Below are 21,181 nucleotides of genomic sequence, written 5' to 3'. Positions count from 1 at the left end.
CAAGTTCCAACAAGTGCTAAAAAGTTCCTAACTTCTATGCACTTGCAAGCACTTTGAACCACCTGTAGGGATATTAAAGCACTTTGAAGCACTTTCAACCACTTGCAAAGTCCTGTAAGTGCTTGAAGGTGCTTCAAAGTGCTTAAATTTGCATCAAAATACTTTCAAAGTGCTTAGAAGTTTATTTTTCAATCACTTGCTAGCACTTTGAGGCACTTTAAAGCACTTTTAACCACTTTTTAGACCCTGCGAGTGCTTGAAAGTGCTAAAAAGAGCTTCCAAGTGCCTTTCAAAGTGCTGCAAGTGGACAAATAGAGCACTTGTAGGCACTTGCAAGTGTCTACAAGTACTTGAATGTTCTAGCATTATTACATGTCCCCCATTATGGTTGGTTGTGCAATAATCTTCCTTTGTTTTTAATTTTGTACAGAAAATAGTTCAAGGAATGGATAGGGAGCTTGGTGAGTTCAGAAGGCAAGCCTCCTTCATGAAGGGGTCCAACAAGTTCATGAAAAGAGAGGGCAGGGCCCTTCTTGTGCCCACTTCACCTTCCAAGTCTAAATTTAGTATGGATACTGTTTTATTGTCTGGAAATTGTATGGCCTTTGGTCAAGAACTATCGGATAAATATGCGGTCGGTGTCTTTCAGCTGCTGTGTGCCCACTATACCATCCGTTCTTCTTTTCAGTGGTCAGCGCAACTGATCCCAAGTATGTTGTACCAGACTGTAAATGGGAGATACCCCATATAGCAAGATGCTGGGCACTTGGGAATTCTTATGAGAAGCTTGAAGGTAGGTTGGTCATCTTATACAACAGAACTTATGCTAACCTGTTGTGGAGACTAATTGTGTGCATTGGTTCAGTTGAGCCAGTGGTTGAGAAAGAAGCTTCCACATCGTCCATGCACAATGTGGACAAGGTCTTTGACCTTGATGCCATACTGCTGAACTACAAGAACTTTGAAGGTGGGAAAACTATTGAGGGTGGTGACCAAGACATTTGAAGGAGACAACTCCGTCCGCAAGCAACCAAGGTAATGTCAGTTTTGTATATCTGTCTCCTCCCATGTCTGAATCATGGTCACCGTGTTCATTGTGGTCTAGGTGTACTGATGCCTGTAAGGAGGACAATTTAGCTGAGGCAGAGGATCCTGAATAGGAATCAACCTTGCAATTTGTAGTGGTGGAGATGCCAAAGAAGAGAAAAAAGCAGATGGAGGACGAGTTGTCCCAGGACCCAAAAAGAGTACTAGCATACTCCCCCCAAAAACCAGAGCATGCAAGAAGCTTTGTATCTTTTTTCTCATGCTATCTTTTTTAGATTGCAGCTTTATATCTTTTTCCCCGGAAATATAAATTTAAGTATTCTATCTTAGTTTCTCTCCATTTGTTCTCTGTAGTTAACATTTGTGTGGTTGGCTCAAAACCCCCCCAACTGATTGATGAGGTAGAGCACATTGATCGCCAGCTTCCTTGCTACAAAATGTCTCGCTTCCCAGTCTATAGAGATTTGGGAGTAATTGTAGACTTCAAGAATGTGCTTTCTTGTGTGCATGATAAGCGCAAAGTATTGGAACCTTCATATTTAAACACGTTGTACTTTGATAAAGTAAAGGGGAATGATACGGTCACCTACTATGTACTGTGTCATAAAATATAATATCTAACTTTACCAAATGATTTTTCCATATTAAACTGATCACTTAATATGGGAAGATAAAAGGGGAACAAGACTTAGTAATATGTGCTTCTAGACCTATCTCAACAGGGGATCGAAAGGAGAAATGGTTGCATCTTAACAGGGGTCCAAAAGGAGACGGTCTACCAAAGAAAAATGTGCAATAAGTGCTTCTAAATTTACCTCAGCAAGGGACCAAGAGGAGAGATGGTTACATCTCAAAAGGGGTCCAAATGGAGGTAGTCTATTAAAGAGCAACGTGCAGCATCTATAGGAGCTTAAAAACCTTAGGGTTAGCTTCATTAAAGACCTCCAAAAGTTAGTGTTAAAAAGTCCTCTGACCATACGCAAGCTAGGGCTAACCTCGAGGTGGGAATCTTACCCAAGCATGAGGTGCTAAGACGCTTAAAGTGGTTGTGGGAACCCTTGCCCAAAGCTTGAGGTGATTTTTATGCTTAAATGACTAAGGTTTTTGAAATGTTAAATTCAAAGATAAATTCTCAAGAGGCATGAACATCCATGCTTGATTGACTAAGGCTTGAAGTATTCAATTAAAAACAAATGACTTAAGAAGCATAAAAGACACATGCTTGCTTGATTGACTAAGTCCTTGAAGTATTCATTTCAACCAAAAAACTTAATAAGCATAAAAGACACATGTTCAAATGATCCTCCACATGTGGCCCTCATGATGTGCTTGAATGCTATTGGTTAAGTTTTAAAGGGATACAATGAGAATTTAGATACATAAAAATAAATAATTAAGCTCTTTCTGTCGATCAAAAAGGAAAAAGAGGACACATGTCCAAATGAAATAATAAAATGATAAAAGAAAGAGAGACAGAGAGAGAGAGAGAGAGAGAGAGAGAGAGAGAGAGAGAGAGAGAGAGAGAGAGAGAGAGAGAGAGAGATTGAGAGATTTGGACCAAGCATTGGGGGGGGGGGGCGGGGAGGGTATACTCTCCCACACACACACACACACACACACACACACAGATTCTCTCATTGTGTGGAGTGCAAAATGCAAGAGCTCCATCTCCTTCTCCAAGCTTGTGGAGAAGTGGAGAGCCTACACCAACACTCTTGGCTATGGAATGCAAATCCAACCAAGAGCCATGCTTCAATGCTTAAGCTTGCCATCTTCTTCATCTTCATCACTATGCTATTATGCTATGCTAAGCAAGAAGAGTGATGATAAGTGAGGAACTATTTATTTCTCCTATGGAATGTTTCTTCTTCCTCTTCCCTACCCTCATTCCCTACTAGCTCTCTCCACCTTCACAGGTGTTTGAGGCCTTGGGACTAAGGCTTGGGTTAGTTAATGCTTTTTGCAAAGTTTATGTTAAGCTCGTGATGAATGAAGCTTTCCATCTTCATAGCATCACCAAGGTCACAAGGAACACAAAAGTTTGTATTGTAACAAAATCTCTCTTGATGGGAGAATCTATAATACAAACGCCTTTTGGAGGGGGGACCGGCTCCAAGTAAATCCGGTCCTCACTATTGTCATGTTCTCTAATACTGTTTCTCTTGCAAAAGTATTGTTCATGCCAAGTTAATTAAGTACTATGTTTATTATCAATTAAGTTCGCCCTCTATGTTCTCAAAGTGATCTCACAAAAATGCTCACCTTAATTCTGCTATTCTCAAAGTTCATAGGCCATTCCCATTACATTGGTATCATAGCATTTGGTTTCTCTTTTATTGCTTAGCACTAGTTCTGTAAATCGGACACTCAAATGTCCTGAGACACTAAAGTGTCCTGTTTTTCTAGCAACTTCTCATAATTATTTGGTGAATCTAGAAAAAAAAATCATAGGTTACGTTCATATCTTAGGTTAACTATGAGGTGAAGAACATAGCCAAATTTTTCTTTTGCCAAAATTAATACCAAATTAACATTATATGATAAGTTTTAAGATGAAAAAATCATAGGAATTGAGTGCAGTTTTAATATTTTGTTTATAACTTCTCATCAAAATAAGATTTTGTATAGATTTCAAGGTGTATGGATAGGAAAAACTTATTTTAGCAAGAAATTGAGCTTCATAACCTAGTGATGGGACTAAAATTTTGTTATAATCAAAAGACAAATCTTGAAAATGCTAACAAAGAGGAAAATTTTGGTCTTTCTTCAAGGCCTCTTTCATTAACATGATGAGGTTATGGGACAAAAATTAAGGTGTATAATGTATTTATAGGTCAAGACCCATCAACTAAGAATTTTTCAAGGGTTCAAACTCATAGGCATCTTGTAATTTAAGCTCATTTATAAATAATTGTAGTGCATAATTTTTTGCAAAAAAAACATTGCTCAGAAAAACTTTAATGAAAGTGTGTATATAAATCTCCCAATTGTGTCCATATGAGGTATTTGTAGACAAATAAGTGAGACGAACAAAAAAATTCCAAAAGTGCTTTATTTTAAGGCTCATCTTTGATAAATAAAAATCATAATTACAACATGTGCATTTTTTTGGATATGCCATAAATCACAAAATGTGGCTTGCGTAGCTATTAATAATTATCACCTTATGTAATAGAGTCATAGATCTAGTATATATGCATCATAAGGCATTGTAAATGTATATGAAATAAATGTTTTTTGTGATTGTTAATTGAATTTGTGAACATTGCATATTTGACCCACATGACTTTCTATATTTAATTCTAGCCACAAAGAATTTTTTTCTCACATGATAATTGCAAAAATATCAAACACATATATAAGTAGTTACCACGGATTATTGCATGCACCCTGCTTTTTTTTTTCTTAGGCTAGAGTACGAGTTTTAATGAAACATTGAATGCTGTTTTGTGTAGGTTCTTTTCATGAGTGTAGTTACTATTGAGGTTATGATCAAAAGTGAGGGATTATAATTTCTATGAGTACTTTGAATAACATTTTATAGGTTTTCAAAAGCATTTCTTGATATGTGTTCTAAATTTCATGTACCATTTTATTTAAATTCGAAAAAAAAGACACTAAAGTTTCCTTTTTGGTACCAAACTAGTGTTAAAATGAGAGGTCCTTAAGTAGCCTATTAATGGTTGATTTTGTTAATTATATTAGGGTAAGTGGGATTGGAATCTATTATCAGTTTTGTTGAACCCACTATATGGGATATGGTGCACAGCTCGGGTGCTTTGGTCTTAATAATGGGGTCTTTTTAGACTTGCGTATGGCTTTACCATTATTGAGCCATAAGAAGTCTGAAAGGAGCTATCCCTCAGCAATTCTGCTATGTTAGACCCACCCCACTACTCTCTATAATTAACCAATTCGAGCCATGGGTGTATATACTTAAGTGCTTATTTTCAAAGGCTAAGAGGAGTAGCAACTAAGATTTTGAATTGCCAAAGAATACACTAAGTAAACACAAAAGTATAATTAGCATGGCTGACAATAACCAAGAGAGCAGAATGAACATTGATAACTTTGATTTTGCACATATAGGTGCTAATGATGATGCCCCCCTGTTTATCAATTATCTTGTTACTAGGTTGCATCAAGCTATGGGAAAACCTACTTTGCAAGCCGAAGCTACCTAACAACTTCGTGCTTATGGGATTTCTCTTCCTCTCCAAGAGGAGAGAGAGTTTAGGAGGCCTCTTGATGAGACTCCCAAAAGAAGACTCTCTCCCATAAGAGAGGAGGAATCCAAATAACGAGAAAGAAATGAATCCCCAAGTTCCTCTTAAGATGTGGCTCCATGAAGACGGCGGTCTAGACCTGGGGGGTTCACTATGTGTAAAACTACCATATCACGTGCGTTTAAGACATGTTTGTAAAACCCCTTATCTGTGAATTTTGTTAAGAATATGACGTACCCTTTTCTTTTAAAATCTGTAAGTTTTTTTCAAATTTGAAAAAATAATGCCCTTCTGTATATATATTTCTGTAAGTTTCAAGAACTTTAAATACCCTTCTGTTGAACTCACGTGATAGGTTACATTTTTATTAGGTGACCTCCCCGGGGGTCTAGACTATCGTCAACTCCTCCCAAGAGGAAACGGTCAACCCATAGTCCTTCTCCTCATCATTCCGAAAGGAAAAAAAGGAAGAAAAAGGCATGAAAGAGGTCACCCTCTTCTCCTTCTTCTTCACCTTCCTCCTCTTCCGATGAAAGAAATAGTTATTCTCCTAGAGAATACAAGAGGAGAGGACATTGCAAAACTTATCCTGCATGGCGAAGGTCCCAAAAGCTTAAGAAATTCAAAGGGGGAGGAAAGAGTATCTCTTTTCTCACCTATGATGGCACCTTTGATGCCACCAACAAAGTATTGGCCTTCATCCAACAATTTAAGGAGACCTTTGGAGACGAGGGCTTCATGAAGTCCTCCAAGTTACACAATGTAGCTATGCAATCCTAGAAATCTACTCGTCAATGGTGGGCTAGCTTACATGGCAACGGCGAGGTCCCAAAGACATAGAAAACTCTACAAGTTTCCATCATGAATTAATTCCTTGCAAGCGATGCAAAGGACAAAGTGCTTACCAAATGGCGGAGTTTGAAGCTACTCTTCAACGGGTCTATCCACAAATATGTAAACAAGTTTTGGGATTTACATCTCAAAGCTACAGTCTTTCAAAGGATAGAATTCATTGAACAAAAGAAACAATTGTGTGAAGTATTACTTGAAGAAACGGCCGAGTATGTCCACTCACAACAGCCTAGCACCACCACCGAAGTCATCCACCAGACTATGGTCGCTTTAAGGACCGATTTCCAACGAGGGGCAAGAAGAAATTTCAAGCCCATGGAAAACAAGGATCGAAATGAAGCTAAAGGGAACAGCAATGCTCAAAACTCTTCCCAAGGCAACGGAGAAAGGAGCTTACAAAGGTAAAAATAATCTCTCTCCTAATGAATTGGAGGCCTTTCATAAAGACCATAAATGCTTTAACTGTGGGGAGCAAGGACATGGTTATCGTTCTTGCCCCAAAAGACATGTCCTCAAATGATACTCCTAGAGCTTCCATGGTTGAAGCTCCAAAAGAGGATACTCATTGAAAAGGCTCATTCCTCTTCTACGCTTGGGGAAAAGTAAGGGAGCATGATGCCTTCGTCTTGTTTGACCCTGGCTTTACTGACAACTTCATATCAACGGAGTTGGCGATCAAGTTAGGCATTCAAGATTTTGAGATGGGAGATATTGCAATTGCCGATGTAGCTTTCAAGGGACAACAAGCCTCTATTACTCCCTTGATTGGGAAATTGAGGCTTCATGTCCAAATCTATGTCCACAAAGAAGACTTCTTTTTACCTCTCCAACATGAGGATGTTATCCTAGGGGCACCATGGTTCAACCGCATGGCCGCCAACATGAAGTTCCCTAAAAGGAGAATTTATTTCACCTACAGGGAAAAGAGCATGTAAATAGATGCTAATGAGTCGGGGAACGCCATATCCGTGGTAAATACGCTTGCTTTTGATAAGTCAATTAAAAGCTCTATTTTTGCATATATGATTTTTTTTAGAGAATCTGTAAATGATTCTAATGTTTTCACAAGTAGCAAAGGGAATAAAAAAAAATAAGAGTTGTCTAATTTCCTAAATGGATTCCAAGATTTTTTCGTTGATGACATCCCTAGTGAGCTAGCTCCAAAATGAGGGGATGATGACCATGCAATAGAGCTTCTACTAGGAAGCTCACCGCCTAATAAACCTCCTTATTGAGTTTCACAAGCTCAACAAGAGGAGATCATGAGGCAAGTGCATGAATTGGTGGAAAAAGGAATGGTAAGGCCTAGCTCTTCTCCATGCTGTTCACTAGTACTTTTAGTGAAAAAGAAAGGTGGCATATATCACATGTAATGGAGCTTAATAGACCTTAGGGTTAGCTTCATTAAAGACCTCCAAAAGTTAGTGTTAAAAAGTCCTTTGAACTTACGCAAGCTAGGACTAACTTCGAGGTGGGAATCGTACCCAAGCACGAGGTGCTAAGACACTTAAAGTGGTTGTGGGAACCTTGCCATAAGCTTGAGGTGATTTTTATGCTTAAATGACTAAGGTTTTTGAAATGTTAAATTCAAAGATAAATTCTCAAGAGGCATGAACATCCATGCTTGATTGACTATGTCTTGAAGTATTCAGTTAAAAACAACTGACTTAAGAAGCATAAAAGACACATGCTTGCTTGATTGACTAAGTCCTTGAAGTATTCAATTCAACCAAATGACTTAATAAGCATAAAACACACATGTTCAAATGATCCTCTACATGTTTCCCTCATGATGTGTTTGAATGCTATTGGTTAGGTTTTAAAAGGGTCCAATGAGAATTTAGATACATAAAAATAAATAATTAAGTTCTTTCTCTCAAGAAGGAAAAAGAAGACACATGTCCAAATGAAATAATAAAATAATACGAGAGAGAGAGAGAGAGAGAGAGAGAGAGAGAGAGAGAGAGAGAGAGAGCGTTGTGTGTTGACCAAGCATGAGAGGGGCGGGGGGAGGTATACTCTCCCACACACACACACATTCTCTCATTGTGTGGAGTGCAAAATGCAAGAGCTCCATCTCCTTCTCCAAGCTTGTGGAGAAGTGGAGAGCCTACACCAACACTCTTGGCTATGGAATGCAAATCCAACCAAGAGCCATGCTTCAATGCTTAAGCTTGCCATCTTCTTCATCTTCATCACTATGCTATTATGCTATGCTAAGCAAGAAGAGTGATGATAAGTGAGGAACTATTTATTTCTCCTATGGAATGTTTCTTCTTCCTCTTCCCTACCCTCATTCCCTACTAGCTCTCTCCACCTTCACAGGTGTTTGAGGCCTTGGGACTAAGGCTTGGGTTAGTTAATGCTTTTTGCAAAGTTTATGTTAAGCTCGTGATGAATGAAGCTTTCCATCTTCATAGCATCACCAAGGTCACAAGGAACACAAAAGTTTGTATTGTAACAAAGTCTCTCTTGATGGGAGAATCTATAATACAAACGCCTTTTGGAGGGGGGACCGGCTCCAAGTAGATCCGGTCCTCAACTATTGTCCTGTTCTCTAATACTCTCTCTCTTGAAAAATTATTGTTCATGCCAAGTTAATAAAGTACTATGTTTATGTTGCTACCATCAATTAAGTTCACCCTCTATGTTCTCAAAGTGATCTCACAAAAATGCTCACCTTAATTCTCTTAATTCCACTATTCTCAAAGTTCGTAGGCCATTCCCATTATCTTGGACATAGCCAGATAGTATAAAATTTTTTGTGGTCTTCGCGCGCCTACCACAATATTGAGAAGGGTATGGACAAGTGCCTATCTCAGGCCAAGCGTTGTCTGAGTGGGTGGCTGGAACATAACTGCTGCCATGTTAGTAGTTGGGAATTTGGAAACCCCGCAAAGCAAATGTTTTTCAAAAAACTTGAAACCTTTGGTAACCTCTTTCCTAAGTTCAATAAGTCTAACACTTTACTGTTGGGGATGATTCCCTTTATAAGATGTACTTCAATGATCCTAATGAATTTGTCATTCTGCCTGGGATAGAAAAGCAAAATGAGAGGCAATGGGAAAATGTCCTCAAAGAAGATGTTGCCTCATTTATAATACAGTGGGCTGAGGCTCCTGATAGAGACAAGACCGTTAGGGAATGTCCATTTGATGCCTGGACGGATGAACTTGCACAAATGAATTGGAATCTGGCACATGGAAAAGTACGGACACAACAATAAATTCTTGCATCGAAATACCAGGTCCAACAACCAATTATAAGCGGCCACGTCAACAAGAATGGCCAGGGCAGTCTACTAACTAAGCGACTTTACTCCTTGAAAAAGATAACTCCCTGTAAAGAAAACTTTTCTTGTATCTAAACTTGAATATACTATCAAGAATTTTGAAAGTCAATTGTTACTACTGATGTCAACTAGAATTTGTGTTAAGTGTTGGTTAAGTGGTCAAGTGGTTTAAAGTGGGTGGAAAGTGCTTCAATCGTGCGTCAAGTAGTATAAAGTGCTTCAAAGTGCTGGTCAAGTGGTCCTAAGTGGTCCAAAGTGCTGGTCAGGTGGTCAAGTGGTTCAAGGGGCTTCTCCACCGGTATAAAGTGCTGGTCAGGAGGTCCTAAGTGGTCCAAAGAGCTGGTCAAGTTTTTCAGGGGGCTGGTAAATTGTGGTTAAGTGGAACAAAGTGTTGTCCAAGTCGTTCAGGGGGTTGGTCAAGTGGTTCAAAGTGATGGTCAGGTGGTTCAAACTGCTTGTTATGTTGTATAAAGTGATGGCCAAGTGGTTTAGGGTGTGGTCAAGCTGTTCATAGTGCTTGTCAAGTAGGATAAAGTGCTTACAAGTGCTGGTCAGGTGGTCCTAAGTGGTCCAAAGAGCTGGTCAAGTGGTACATGGGGCTAGTAAATTGATCATAAGTGCTTTAAAATATTTTTGGGGGTTGGTTCAAGGGTGCTAGTTAACTGGCCAAGTGTTCAGAAGTTCTTTCAAGTGTTTTAAAAGACGTCTTTTATTACTCTGATGTGAAAAGTGCTAGCTTTTCAGCAGGGTGATTAGCTGTAATTTTAGAGGGCAATAGTTAGGTGATCCCCCCCCCCCTCTCTCAGTTTTGATGTAATCCTTCTTGACTCTCTTCAACATAGTTCATTGCCTCCTTTTTATTTTTCTATAAAAAAGAATACTATCTACTATTAAAAGTGCTAGCCAAAGTCAAATTTGTAGAGATATATCTTAAAAGTTCTCCTCTGGGGGCATGCTATTATAGATTTGCTCGAATATGTCATTTGGCATATCATATACTTTATGCTCATCTTCCCTCGGGGACATGGAAAACCTGATGCATCGCACTAGATGGGAGTAGATTAGAGCAGTGGGCTTGTTGTCCAAAAGGACATAAGTATCATCTCGGCCATTTACCTTGTCATAGAATAGGCCCTCAACCACATACAATTTTTTTTAAATGATGTTGTGCCATTGATCCTTTTCCTCTTGTTTTGGCCAGGCGCTTTGTGTAGGTGCATTTTAGGACGTATTAGTCTGCACCTAACTCCTCTGCAGTCACTACAAAGTTCTGGCCAACCATCAAGGCATTGCTGAGGTCATCATGGTGACCAACATACATGGGGGTGTATTCATCCTCATCCTTGCTCGATTCTTCTCCATCGCTTTCATCCATAGCTGTGGGTTGTATATTTGCAAGTATACCCACCCCTGCACATGATCTTTGTTGGCGCATCTCCTCCATTGACCTTTCATGCACGCAGCGCAAAAGCAAGAGAGCACTATGTGCCTTAGTCCGTGAAAATATGTCTGACTGTAGCCATTGACATAGTGCCAAGATCGAGACCCTGTCATGCGCTTGCAATCCCACTCTATAACTCTATCGACATCACCGAGCTTGACCTCCCAGAAAGCACGATCAACTTTCTTGCCTGTCTGTGGGCATTGATTTCTCTGAGTTTCATTGAGGAATGCAACAACGCTTGAAGCGTTATGCAGCTCTCACCCATCAAATTTCAATTGCTCCTGTGTGAGGGCTCTTTTGACCACTGCACCAGCCCCGTCGTGTTCACCCTTTCCATGGCCTGAATCAAAGAAATTGTGAGTCATTTGGACACCTCTCATATTGAAGAATCGTGCAACAGAATAGAATCGCCGCCTTGCTTTGAATTGTGATGCAGCACCATGTGACCACACCCAATGGTGCTTGACACTTTAGCCGTGTCTTTTTAGCCATTCATTGTGCAAAAGAAAATAGTGCTGCACAAACAAAGTGTCATGTGTCTTGTCGTCAGAGATGTAGAAGTGAGTTGTCTTTTGTATGGCACCAAGCACATCACGTAAGTATGAACTGTGACCTGAGATGAATACCAATGCATTGACTGGATCTCACTCTGCAAAATCCATTATAGACACCACTACATCGTCAGGAAAATTGGCCAAACACTCCTTGAACTGTTGAGATTTACACTTGTACAAGTAGTTGTGTTTGATGAACCTCCCTAGTTTCCCTTGGAGCACAAAAATGAAACTTATCGGATTGAGCATTTATCTTGACCTTGTTAATCCTTTTGTTGTGTAGGAACCTTGTCAAAAATCTCAACAGTCATTCTAGAGATACCATCACTGTCTTCAACATGACGAATAAGAGTCTTTCAATCCCGCAATCATTGCCATGTTCCCAAAAGACATTTGCTATGGTGAAAAGAACTATCAACTGGCTTTAGACACAATACAGACTCCCATAGTTCTGCCAGGGATGAAAAAGTGGTTTTTGATGCTGTGCATTGCGCTATTCCACCACTTGGACTGCACACAAGACACCTGCAAAAGCATGACTTTCCATGTAGCCCGTATCTTCCATGATGCATTTGATTTAAGCCTTCCTTCAAGTAAACAATCTGAACATGGTAATCACAAGAGCAGGTGTTGCGGTCCTTCAACTTGCGTACATGTATGGATTTAGACCCTCAAAGCATCCAAGGGACATCCTAATGTTAGGATTAGCCTCTTGGAACCGCATGTACAAACACTCTAAATCACTATGCAACACTTTAAAGCACTTTTGGGCACTTGAAAGCACTCTGAAGTGCACTTTAAGGGTTATTTGAAAGCACTTCAATGCTATTTAAGAGCATTCTGGGGCACTTTATGGCAGTCTGCAACACTCCAAAGCACTTTAAAGTTTCGAAAGCACTCTAAAGCACTCTAAAGTATTTTGTGGCATTTCAAGCACCATGAAGCACTTTAGTGCACTTTGGAAGCGCTCTGAAATACTATGAAGCACTTCTTAGGGCTTTCATGCACACAAAGATGCACTTTTCTGGCACTTTCAAGAATTTGCAGGCTCTAAGTGATGGACTTTGAAGCACTTTGAGACACTTTTAAAGCATTTCAAAGCTTTTGCAAAAGCACTCCAAATTACTAAGTAAAGCATTGTGACACACTTTCAAGATGTTCTGGCTGATATACCTGAGGTAAATCGAGGAGATGCACCAGATGCACCACATGTGCCCTCCTGCCGATCCTCTTTCAAACGACATCTTTCTTGTTTGGAGAGATGCAGGTTTCCATTGACCAGAATTGAAACACGATTTCTCTAATTTCAATTGTTAAGGTACTCGTCCTATGCTGTTGACGTTGACACATGTCTAAGGGAAGTGACCCCTCCTTCATATCAGTTTGCAGCCGAAAACTAGCTCCTGTGACATTTCTTTGATGAAGTCCTAATGCCTTTCCAACATCATTATTGCTCATTACATTGTCAGCCCCATTGACTCCATTGAGGCATGCCATGATAGTAGCCCGTTTCAAAAATATAGCTCATTGTTTGAATGAGGAGTCTTCACCTCAGACAATGTATGAAAAATGTTAGAGAAAATCAGCCTCCCAACTGTCTCTGATGTGGGTTGCAACACTGAGAACGTTGGATGATTAAGAAGTTGCTGTAGAATACTCCATTGAAGACCCTCAGAAAGCCCGTTTGTTTGATTACGCCGATGCTTAGCAACTGTCCTACAAAATTTCTTTGCCTCTTGCTCATCAATGTCACCATCCTCTCCTGCTCGTGCCATCCTTTTTTGCATGTTTCACTAAGAATGTTAGATGACTGAGAAGTTGCTGTAGAATGCTCCATTGAAGACCCTCAAAAATCCCATTTGTTTGATTACGCCAACATTTAGCAGCTGCCCTATATATTTTCTTTGCCTCTTGCTCATCAATGTCACCATCCTCTTGTGCTCGTGCCATCCTTTTTTGTATGTTTCTTTGTTCCCTCTTCTTTGCAGCCCAGTAGTTTCCTAGGCTTGGCAGAAGATCCCTTGGGATATGCTGTGTGGAAGATAATGGAGGAAGGTAAAGGGGGCTTGTACTTCCATTATGAGTATTATGTGATTCCATGTGGAACATACGAGGATGCTATTGACACGACAATGAAGACGGTCAAAACAATGCCATAGTACTCATATATATATATATATATATATATATATAGAGAGAGAGAGAGAGAGAGAGAGCACTAAGCCCACAAGCCTACAGATGCTGCACGAGCCCGAAAGTGGAGGCTATGGGGAGAGAGAGAGGAGGCGAGAGAGAGAATGGGCACAAGAGGCGGAGGGACCCATTGAGGCAGCACTATAGAGAGCCCAAAGGAGTGGCGGCAAGAGGGAATTTAAATGCGCAGGCAGTTTGCTACTTTAAGATTTAGTATTAAAGTGAAATGGAATTTCCAGCCCGCCTAAATTCCAACCTCTCAGCCAAAAAGATTTTATCTTTCCTTTATATGAAATTAAAATGAATAACCCACCACCCATTTCATCTCCTCCCAAAGGAGTGTCCAAGAGACTCCTTTTTGGTACCACCTAAACATGCTATCACCCTTCTATGAAAGTTACTAAAATCAAGCCGAAATGCACTCTCAAGCAAGACTTTGCTTCTTCTGGATTTCAAGATCGGAAAGGCCACAGGTATGCAAACAGGTTAGATAATTTCAAGTTTTTCTTATTTTTTGTAATTTAAATTTTGACTTTTAAGTTGACAAGGATTTCTTGTGATACAAAGCAAAGTGCTTTGGAAAATTTCACAAGAAGCAAGGCTTCTAAACCATGCCAAGGTCCTAATTGTTGACTTGGAATCAACGACATTGGCACACAATTGTGGGTATTTGGCCAAATAAGGATATAATAAGCTCACAATTTACGTATGACAACGGCAAATTATGATGTATCCATCCTGAAGTGTGCAAGGCACTTTTGGTATAGGCTCAATCTGTAGGGGCCGTCATTGTTGCCAAGGGCTTACACCTTTGCGTGCATGGCATGTCAAAGGTAAACAAAATTTCACCTCATTATTGTTTACGGTTTTGCTATCACAACATCTACACTTTCAAGGACGAGGTAAGTTATTAATGGCTTAAATTCTTTTTTATTCATGGTTCTTCTCTTGATATCAACGCACAAAAACCTTTAAAGGAACCTAAATCAATGACTTAATTCATAGGTAAAGTGCCATACTTAAGTCACCCTGGTACACTCACGACCACATGCAAGTTAGGTGGGTCAAGATGTGACTAATGTTACCTCTCTTTGTGAGAACGTCGTACAAGCAGACTGCTTCATGCTTATAGGATAAGCTACCAACCATACATAGGATGCACAACAACATACACAGATGGTACACGCTACAGTAACTTAAGGAATGTTTCTCAGCCCAACATTCTCTTTATCTTTTCTCTTTCTCTCAAGGACTAATGATAACCTTCTAAGTAGGATTTTGATACATGTTTTGGTGGTGCATAGTCATGAACCAGGGTGCTCTGACTCTTAGCAAGAAAGTGGCAATGATGTCACAAAAATAAAGCATTCATTGGTTAGTAGACTGAATACTAATTTAAATTTGGCATAAGGGCTAAGAGCCACAAAGTCTAAGAGCCATCTATTTTCAATAGGCTAAGAGCGAACATGGGTCATGGTCCTCAAGATAGCACATATCTACCCAATGGACTATCCATTGACGTTAATGGATAGGCAAGAGTCTTACCATTAATGATTGTCTGGGTGTCACTTTTGCACCACGTACTTTCAGCGAAGATCAACCTGAGTTTTTGATGCTCTTAAACTCAATTTGAAAAACAAATATCTACATGCCTCGTTCTAACACCCAGAGAGAAAGAAAAGCCCAAAAAACCACTAAAAAGTGGTTTTTGGAGAATGATGGACAGAGGCCATCCAAAAAACTTTGGAATATGCACCGTTCTCCCCACACACACACACACACACACACACACACACACACACACACACACACACACACACACACACACACACACACACACACACACACTAGTCATTGACTAATTATTGTAGTAATTCCTATTATTACATTTAGCTATGAACTTTTTGGAGAAAATTTTGTCAAGACCAACCACCGTCATGGCGGCGAACCCACTCTCTCTTGATGCTAACTCATTTGCTTCCGCGCCCCCCAAGTGGTTTTGAACTTCAATTTTCTATTTTAAAACCTTGCCTTTTGGTTTTTATAGATTGGGATCTTAGCATGTATTGTTAATTCTTAAGCAAACGTACTTAAAGTGCCAATTGCTTAAGGTAAAAACCATCTATATATATACAAGCTTTATTTGAGAACTTTTAAAGGCCTTTTAAGTTCTACCCTATTATTACACCATAAAAAGATTGATATTTTTAAATCCTACTTTGATTAATATGTAAGTTGTTAATCATAGTAGCAAAAAAGAACTATGACTTCTGCTAATATATTCATGTTTACAATATCTTGAACATACTTTGCACTAACAACATAATGGTTTAATTAAAGAAAATTTTGTATGCACTAAAACCCTTTTAACATTGCTTTTTCCATATTGGAAAGCTAGTTTCATAGCCATGAATGATAAAGTATTCTCATACATTGCTATGGATTATAACATGATAAAGTTTTACTTTTACATCACAATATTAGAGTATCTACTTTTGCCTCCATACTCGGCTCTTGATGCATCTTTTGCCTTAGAACAGTTTTTGAATGCTTGGATAAGAGGGACATGGATGACAACTGTTGGATCCCTCCTATACTTGCATTCCATGCCTAAACAAAATTACTAATGATTTTTTTGTTTGCATGATGGTTGGAGGTAAGGATTTTGACTTCTTTTACTGATGATTTCAAATATTGTTCGACCAATTTTTTGGCAGGGAGACTTTTCCTGTTGCTATTTCATTTCTACTTCCTAGATGTAATTAAAACATCAAAAGTCCATTTCAAATGTACATATGTTCTTTTAAAAAAAAGTATGTAGTCACTTTATATATTCATCTTTGTCTATTCACTTTTTGACTATATGGTTCAAATTGTAAATAAGGTATATAGATTAGTACTCCAAAACACACACACACACACACACACACACACACACACACACACACACATCCCAATTTTTTTGGGAATGGCCTCTATGAATCATTCTCCAAAAATCACTTTATAGTGGGTTTTTGGGCTTTTCTCCCTCTTCGAGTGTGAGAACATGGCATATATGTATTTGTTGTTTAGCTCTTTGGGCACTTTGAACACATTGAAGGAGTCAAAAGCTTCAATTCTTACCACTATATGATAGTTTTTTTTTGTCATCGTGAGTGATGAAGAAAGAAATTTTAAATGAGCGGCACCTACGTCATGAAAAAGCCACTTGAATTGAATAAAAAGACACTTACATATACATATGTACACACACACACACACACACATACACACATCCCAATTTTTTTTGGAATGGCCTCTATGCACCATTCTCCAAAAACCACTTTATAGTGGGTTTTTGGGCTTTTCTCCCTCTTCGAGTGTCGGAACAAGGCATGTATATGTTTGTTTTTTAGCTCTTTGGGCACTTTGAACACATTGAAGGAGTCAAAAGCTTCATTTCCTACCATTATATGATAGTTTTTTTATATTTTTTGCATGTGAGTGATGACATTTTTTTAAAAAAATGAGCGGCACCTACGTCATGAAAAAGACAGTTGCATTGAATGAAAAGGAGACCATTTTTAATGATAGATGGATTATTAAATAAGAAGGTGACACCTTCTTCATATTTTTGTTAATATTAGTTTATTATTTTGGGTAAAGTTGGCTCTTCTCTCATTGGAAGAGCTCTTTTTTCTCTCTCTTCTAAAAGGCCCTCCAAATGACCTACAAAATTTTCTAATGTGGGATGTGTACATGGTCATGGAGAGCTAGGGAAAGGCTCTATAAGCTAGGATAAGCTAGGCTTACCCCAATGTATGCCCTCCTAAGACTAGATGATTTGTATGCATGTAGTAATCTCTTTGAAACATCTACAAGGTTCACATGATTCATCATGGTGGGTCTCAATTGGATTCATCACCAAGGTTCACTAGGATACATCATGTAAGCTCACGGAAATAAATAAATGATCCTATGGTTTGATTACATGTTAATGCACATCTGTGTGGGTAATAAGAGAGCGCCCAAAGTATCTTCATCTTCATGATCATGTTAGATTGGACCTTTGTTTTGCCTCCATCTTTGTATCTGTTCTCCATGTTCCTTTGGTTTCCATCATTTTGTCCTTGATTGTTGTTCTTATAGAAGCAAGGGAATGGTGGACATTTTTTTGTCCTTCCACAATTTTGGAATTCTTTGACTTTGAAGAAATTCTTGAACTAGTGGTTGGTTCTACTACAATGTGTGCATTTCTTCTTTGAGGAGGTTACAACATATGCTCCATTTGATGTTGATTCTTTGTTGCTTTTATTGATCTCCTTATCTTATTCCTATAGATAATTCATGACACTTTCAAGCGAGGGTATTGCTCCTTTTCTTTGAGCACAATTACAATTTGGTCATACTCTTTAAGAAGGGACTTTAAGAGCACAATTTCTTGGTCATTTTCTTCAAATAGTGACTCTATGTACACCAATTGTGTGCAGGTTGGTTGGCTCCGGGCTGATTGGACTCAATCACCTTTATCGATTGCAATAAATAAACCTTTACATGCACCCATGCTCTCTCTTTACCAAAATTAGGCATGTGAGGTTTGAATCCAAGACCCACAAGCTTTATGCACTCATTTAGGTAACGACTTGGCCCACGAGCCAACGTTGTGGAAAGCAAAGGCTCCATGAGTCCCTACTACAACCGTAAAGACGGTTTCACCAAGCATTGTCAACATACAAAAAGAAAGTCAAGAGGAGTCAACATATGCCAAGCTACTGGACATAATGGTGGAATCCATAGACCAACACAATGCAAGAGGCCTTAATCTCCAAGAATTTATGGAATTGGGTTTTTGTTATTGAACATGTACATCTAAGTTGTCATTAAAAATACATGGGATAAAAGTCAGAGTCAAGAAGCTAAGCCACCAAATGAGCGAGGTGTTAGGCCCAAATCTTCAAGTAATATTCTCTGTGGTGTAAGCATCTTAGCTATTCTAGATAATGCTCAAGCTGGAAGAGTTGATCATATTTATGTTGTATGCTCATGCTAGTATAGGTGAACATAAGAGTTGAATTCTATGTTATTTAAAGTCTGATGCAGTGAAGGATGAAGTCCAAAAGACATGCACTCAGCACAGTGAGGTACGAGTGAAGAAGCTTCTACATCAAAAATCCTTCTTGGAAACATGGAAGCTATTGAGACATCCTTTGATGTCACATGTGCTACACTTGTCCCTTGAAGCACCCACCAACTCCATCTTTCACACTGCATGATTTTGTTTGGTAAATTTCTCATATGCATATAGAGTGTCCGATAATTGGCACTTGCATTTGGCACTCTTACTTTGTTTCTCCCAAGCACTTACCATGCATGACAGGTACTTCAAGTCCAACCGCTCAACTCCAATAAGAGCGTATACCAAAGAAACTTTTTTCCCATCATTTTTGTTTCCTTTGGTCATCCAGGTTTCATACCCTAATCTAGAACACTCAGCACTATCCTCTTGTATATAAATTTTCTTCTACATCAGCAATAAGGAAATGGCTACCCTAATCATGCAGTTCTCCACATGCTTACAAAGAGAAAGACCTATGTCCCAGGACAACGAAAAATCTTCATCAACAAACGAGGGAATATCAAACAAATCAAGCAAGAAATAGAAAATTCAGCATGAGATCTCTCAACAACAAGCATAAGGAGATCAATAGGTTTAAAATTAGTGTCATCGCGTAGCAACTTGAGGGCGAATCCATTCTCAAGTCCACAACCAAAAGAGGCTAAGTTTCCACAAAGGCAGGCAAATCAAAATCCATCTTCACGGCCAAAAGTGGCAAGAAAGAATAGAATGAGCAACAAGATGAAAATTTGCTTTGGCAATAGAAGCCCAACACACGCATCACCCAAAACACAAGAGATATGGACCACTCAAGGAAGAGGGGAGATTCATCCATGACAAAGTACTTTCAAAGCTAAAGAACAACCTTCAAGACAAAGCTAAAGGCCAACCTTCAAGACAAATCTGAAGGCAACCCTAGCAACAAGATTGCACATGGTCGTGTTAAGGGACAACATGAGCTACGAAGGGGGAAATGTCGGTGGATTGATTGCACGGGCCCTGACTTGGCCCTTCGACACTTAGCTAGACACCACACTTGTACTCTGTTATTTTTTTTGAGCTAGTGTAGCTATGCTGTTTGTAAATTTTAATTTCAGAGTAGTAGGTCAGTTCCCTTAGTTGTAATTCTGTCATTATATGTGTAAAGGCCCATGTGAACATGCCACTCTCCATTTACAAAGCCCTAGGTATAAAAGTCAATAACCTTAATTTGAAAAGGAGGCTTATCTTTGGAGGAGAAGGAGCTCTACAAAAATGTACGCTCAAGCGACTAAGCTACTCCTACTTGTGGTCAACTTTTCCAATAATTGGGTAATCCAATTTCAAATCCAAAACTTACATTGTGTTCCTCTCTCTTTGCTCTTTCATTCAAGTGTAGGCATTACCACTTTTGTTATGGTTTTCCACTATGCGTTAGTAAGAATAATCTTCAAATTTGAGTGCTTAAATCATTGTTTTTTGGTGTTTTGATCATAGGAGAGTGTTCCTAGACCATAGGGAGACCTTTTTGAATAATTCTATTGCAGCTTTTAGGACATTTTTCATAATGGATCGTGATTTTGGTACCTTGTCAGATTGCGACCAAACTTGGTAGGATAGTGTCCCTAAGTGTCTTAGACCTTCTCCTAGGCTGCATTTGGAGTCCGTTTGAGTACCAAAATGGTGTGATGACCTAGAGCGGAGAGAAAGGACATAGGAAAATTTTCCAGTCATGGAGTGGTGTTTTGCTTGTTGAGTTGATGCCTTTGCTTGTTAGGTTCACTTCTTAAGATTGACAACCTCAAAGAGTCTTCATAACCCATCCGAGTCACTTCCCTGAGTATTGACATATTATGTTTATGTCAAACAGCTATGCTGTAGACTTCCGATCACGGCAACCCGCTAACAATTCTAGTAAGCATATTGTGTATGCTAGTTAGCACAATGGGAAACATGGTGGTTATAATAGTTTGTATGCTAGTTAGCAAACCCAATTAGCATCGTATGGTGGCTAGCATACTATGTGTGCTAATTATCATACGTAGTTATGCTAGTTAGCATACCCAATTTGGCTAGTTAGTTTACATAGCAAGCTAGTTAGCATACCCAGTTATGCTAGTAAGCATACATGCGACTATGTATGCTAGTAAGTCAATCCAGCTATGCTAGTAAGCTTACATGCTACTGTGTATGCTAGTTAGCATACCTAGTTATGATAGTTAGCATAAATAGCTATGCTAATAAGAATACATGCTAATGTGTATGCTAGTTAGCATACCCAATTATTCTAGTAGGCATACATGCTATGCTAGTTAACATACCCAGTTTTGAAAGTAAGCATACATGGTCCTGTGTGTGCTAGTTAGAAAACCCAATTATACTAGTTAACATACCCAGTTATACTTATTAGCATACATGGTACTATGCATGCTAGTTAACAAAACTAGCTATGCTAGATACATGGTACTTTGTATGATGTTAGCATACCCAATTATGCTA

At 39.0% G+C, this 21,181-nt stretch overlaps 1 pseudogene; it reads right to left on the bottom strand.

The window, feature by feature from the left end:
* Positions 1-10,347: 10,347 nt before the first annotated feature.
* On the bottom strand, positions 10,348-10,861 carry LOC147451484 (uncharacterized; annotated as a pseudogene).
* Between the last annotated feature and the right edge of the window lie 10,320 nt (positions 10,862-21,181).

Source organism: Adiantum capillus-veneris, chromosome 9 (assembly GCF_014529385.1).
Source record: "Adiantum capillus-veneris isolate H3 chromosome 9, ASM1452938v2, whole genome shotgun sequence".
Lineage (NCBI taxonomy): Eukaryota > Viridiplantae > Streptophyta > Polypodiopsida > Polypodiales > Pteridaceae > Adiantum > Adiantum capillus-veneris.
Note: the sequence above shows the minus strand (reverse complement) of the source record. Positions and strands in the feature narration are given on the sequence as shown.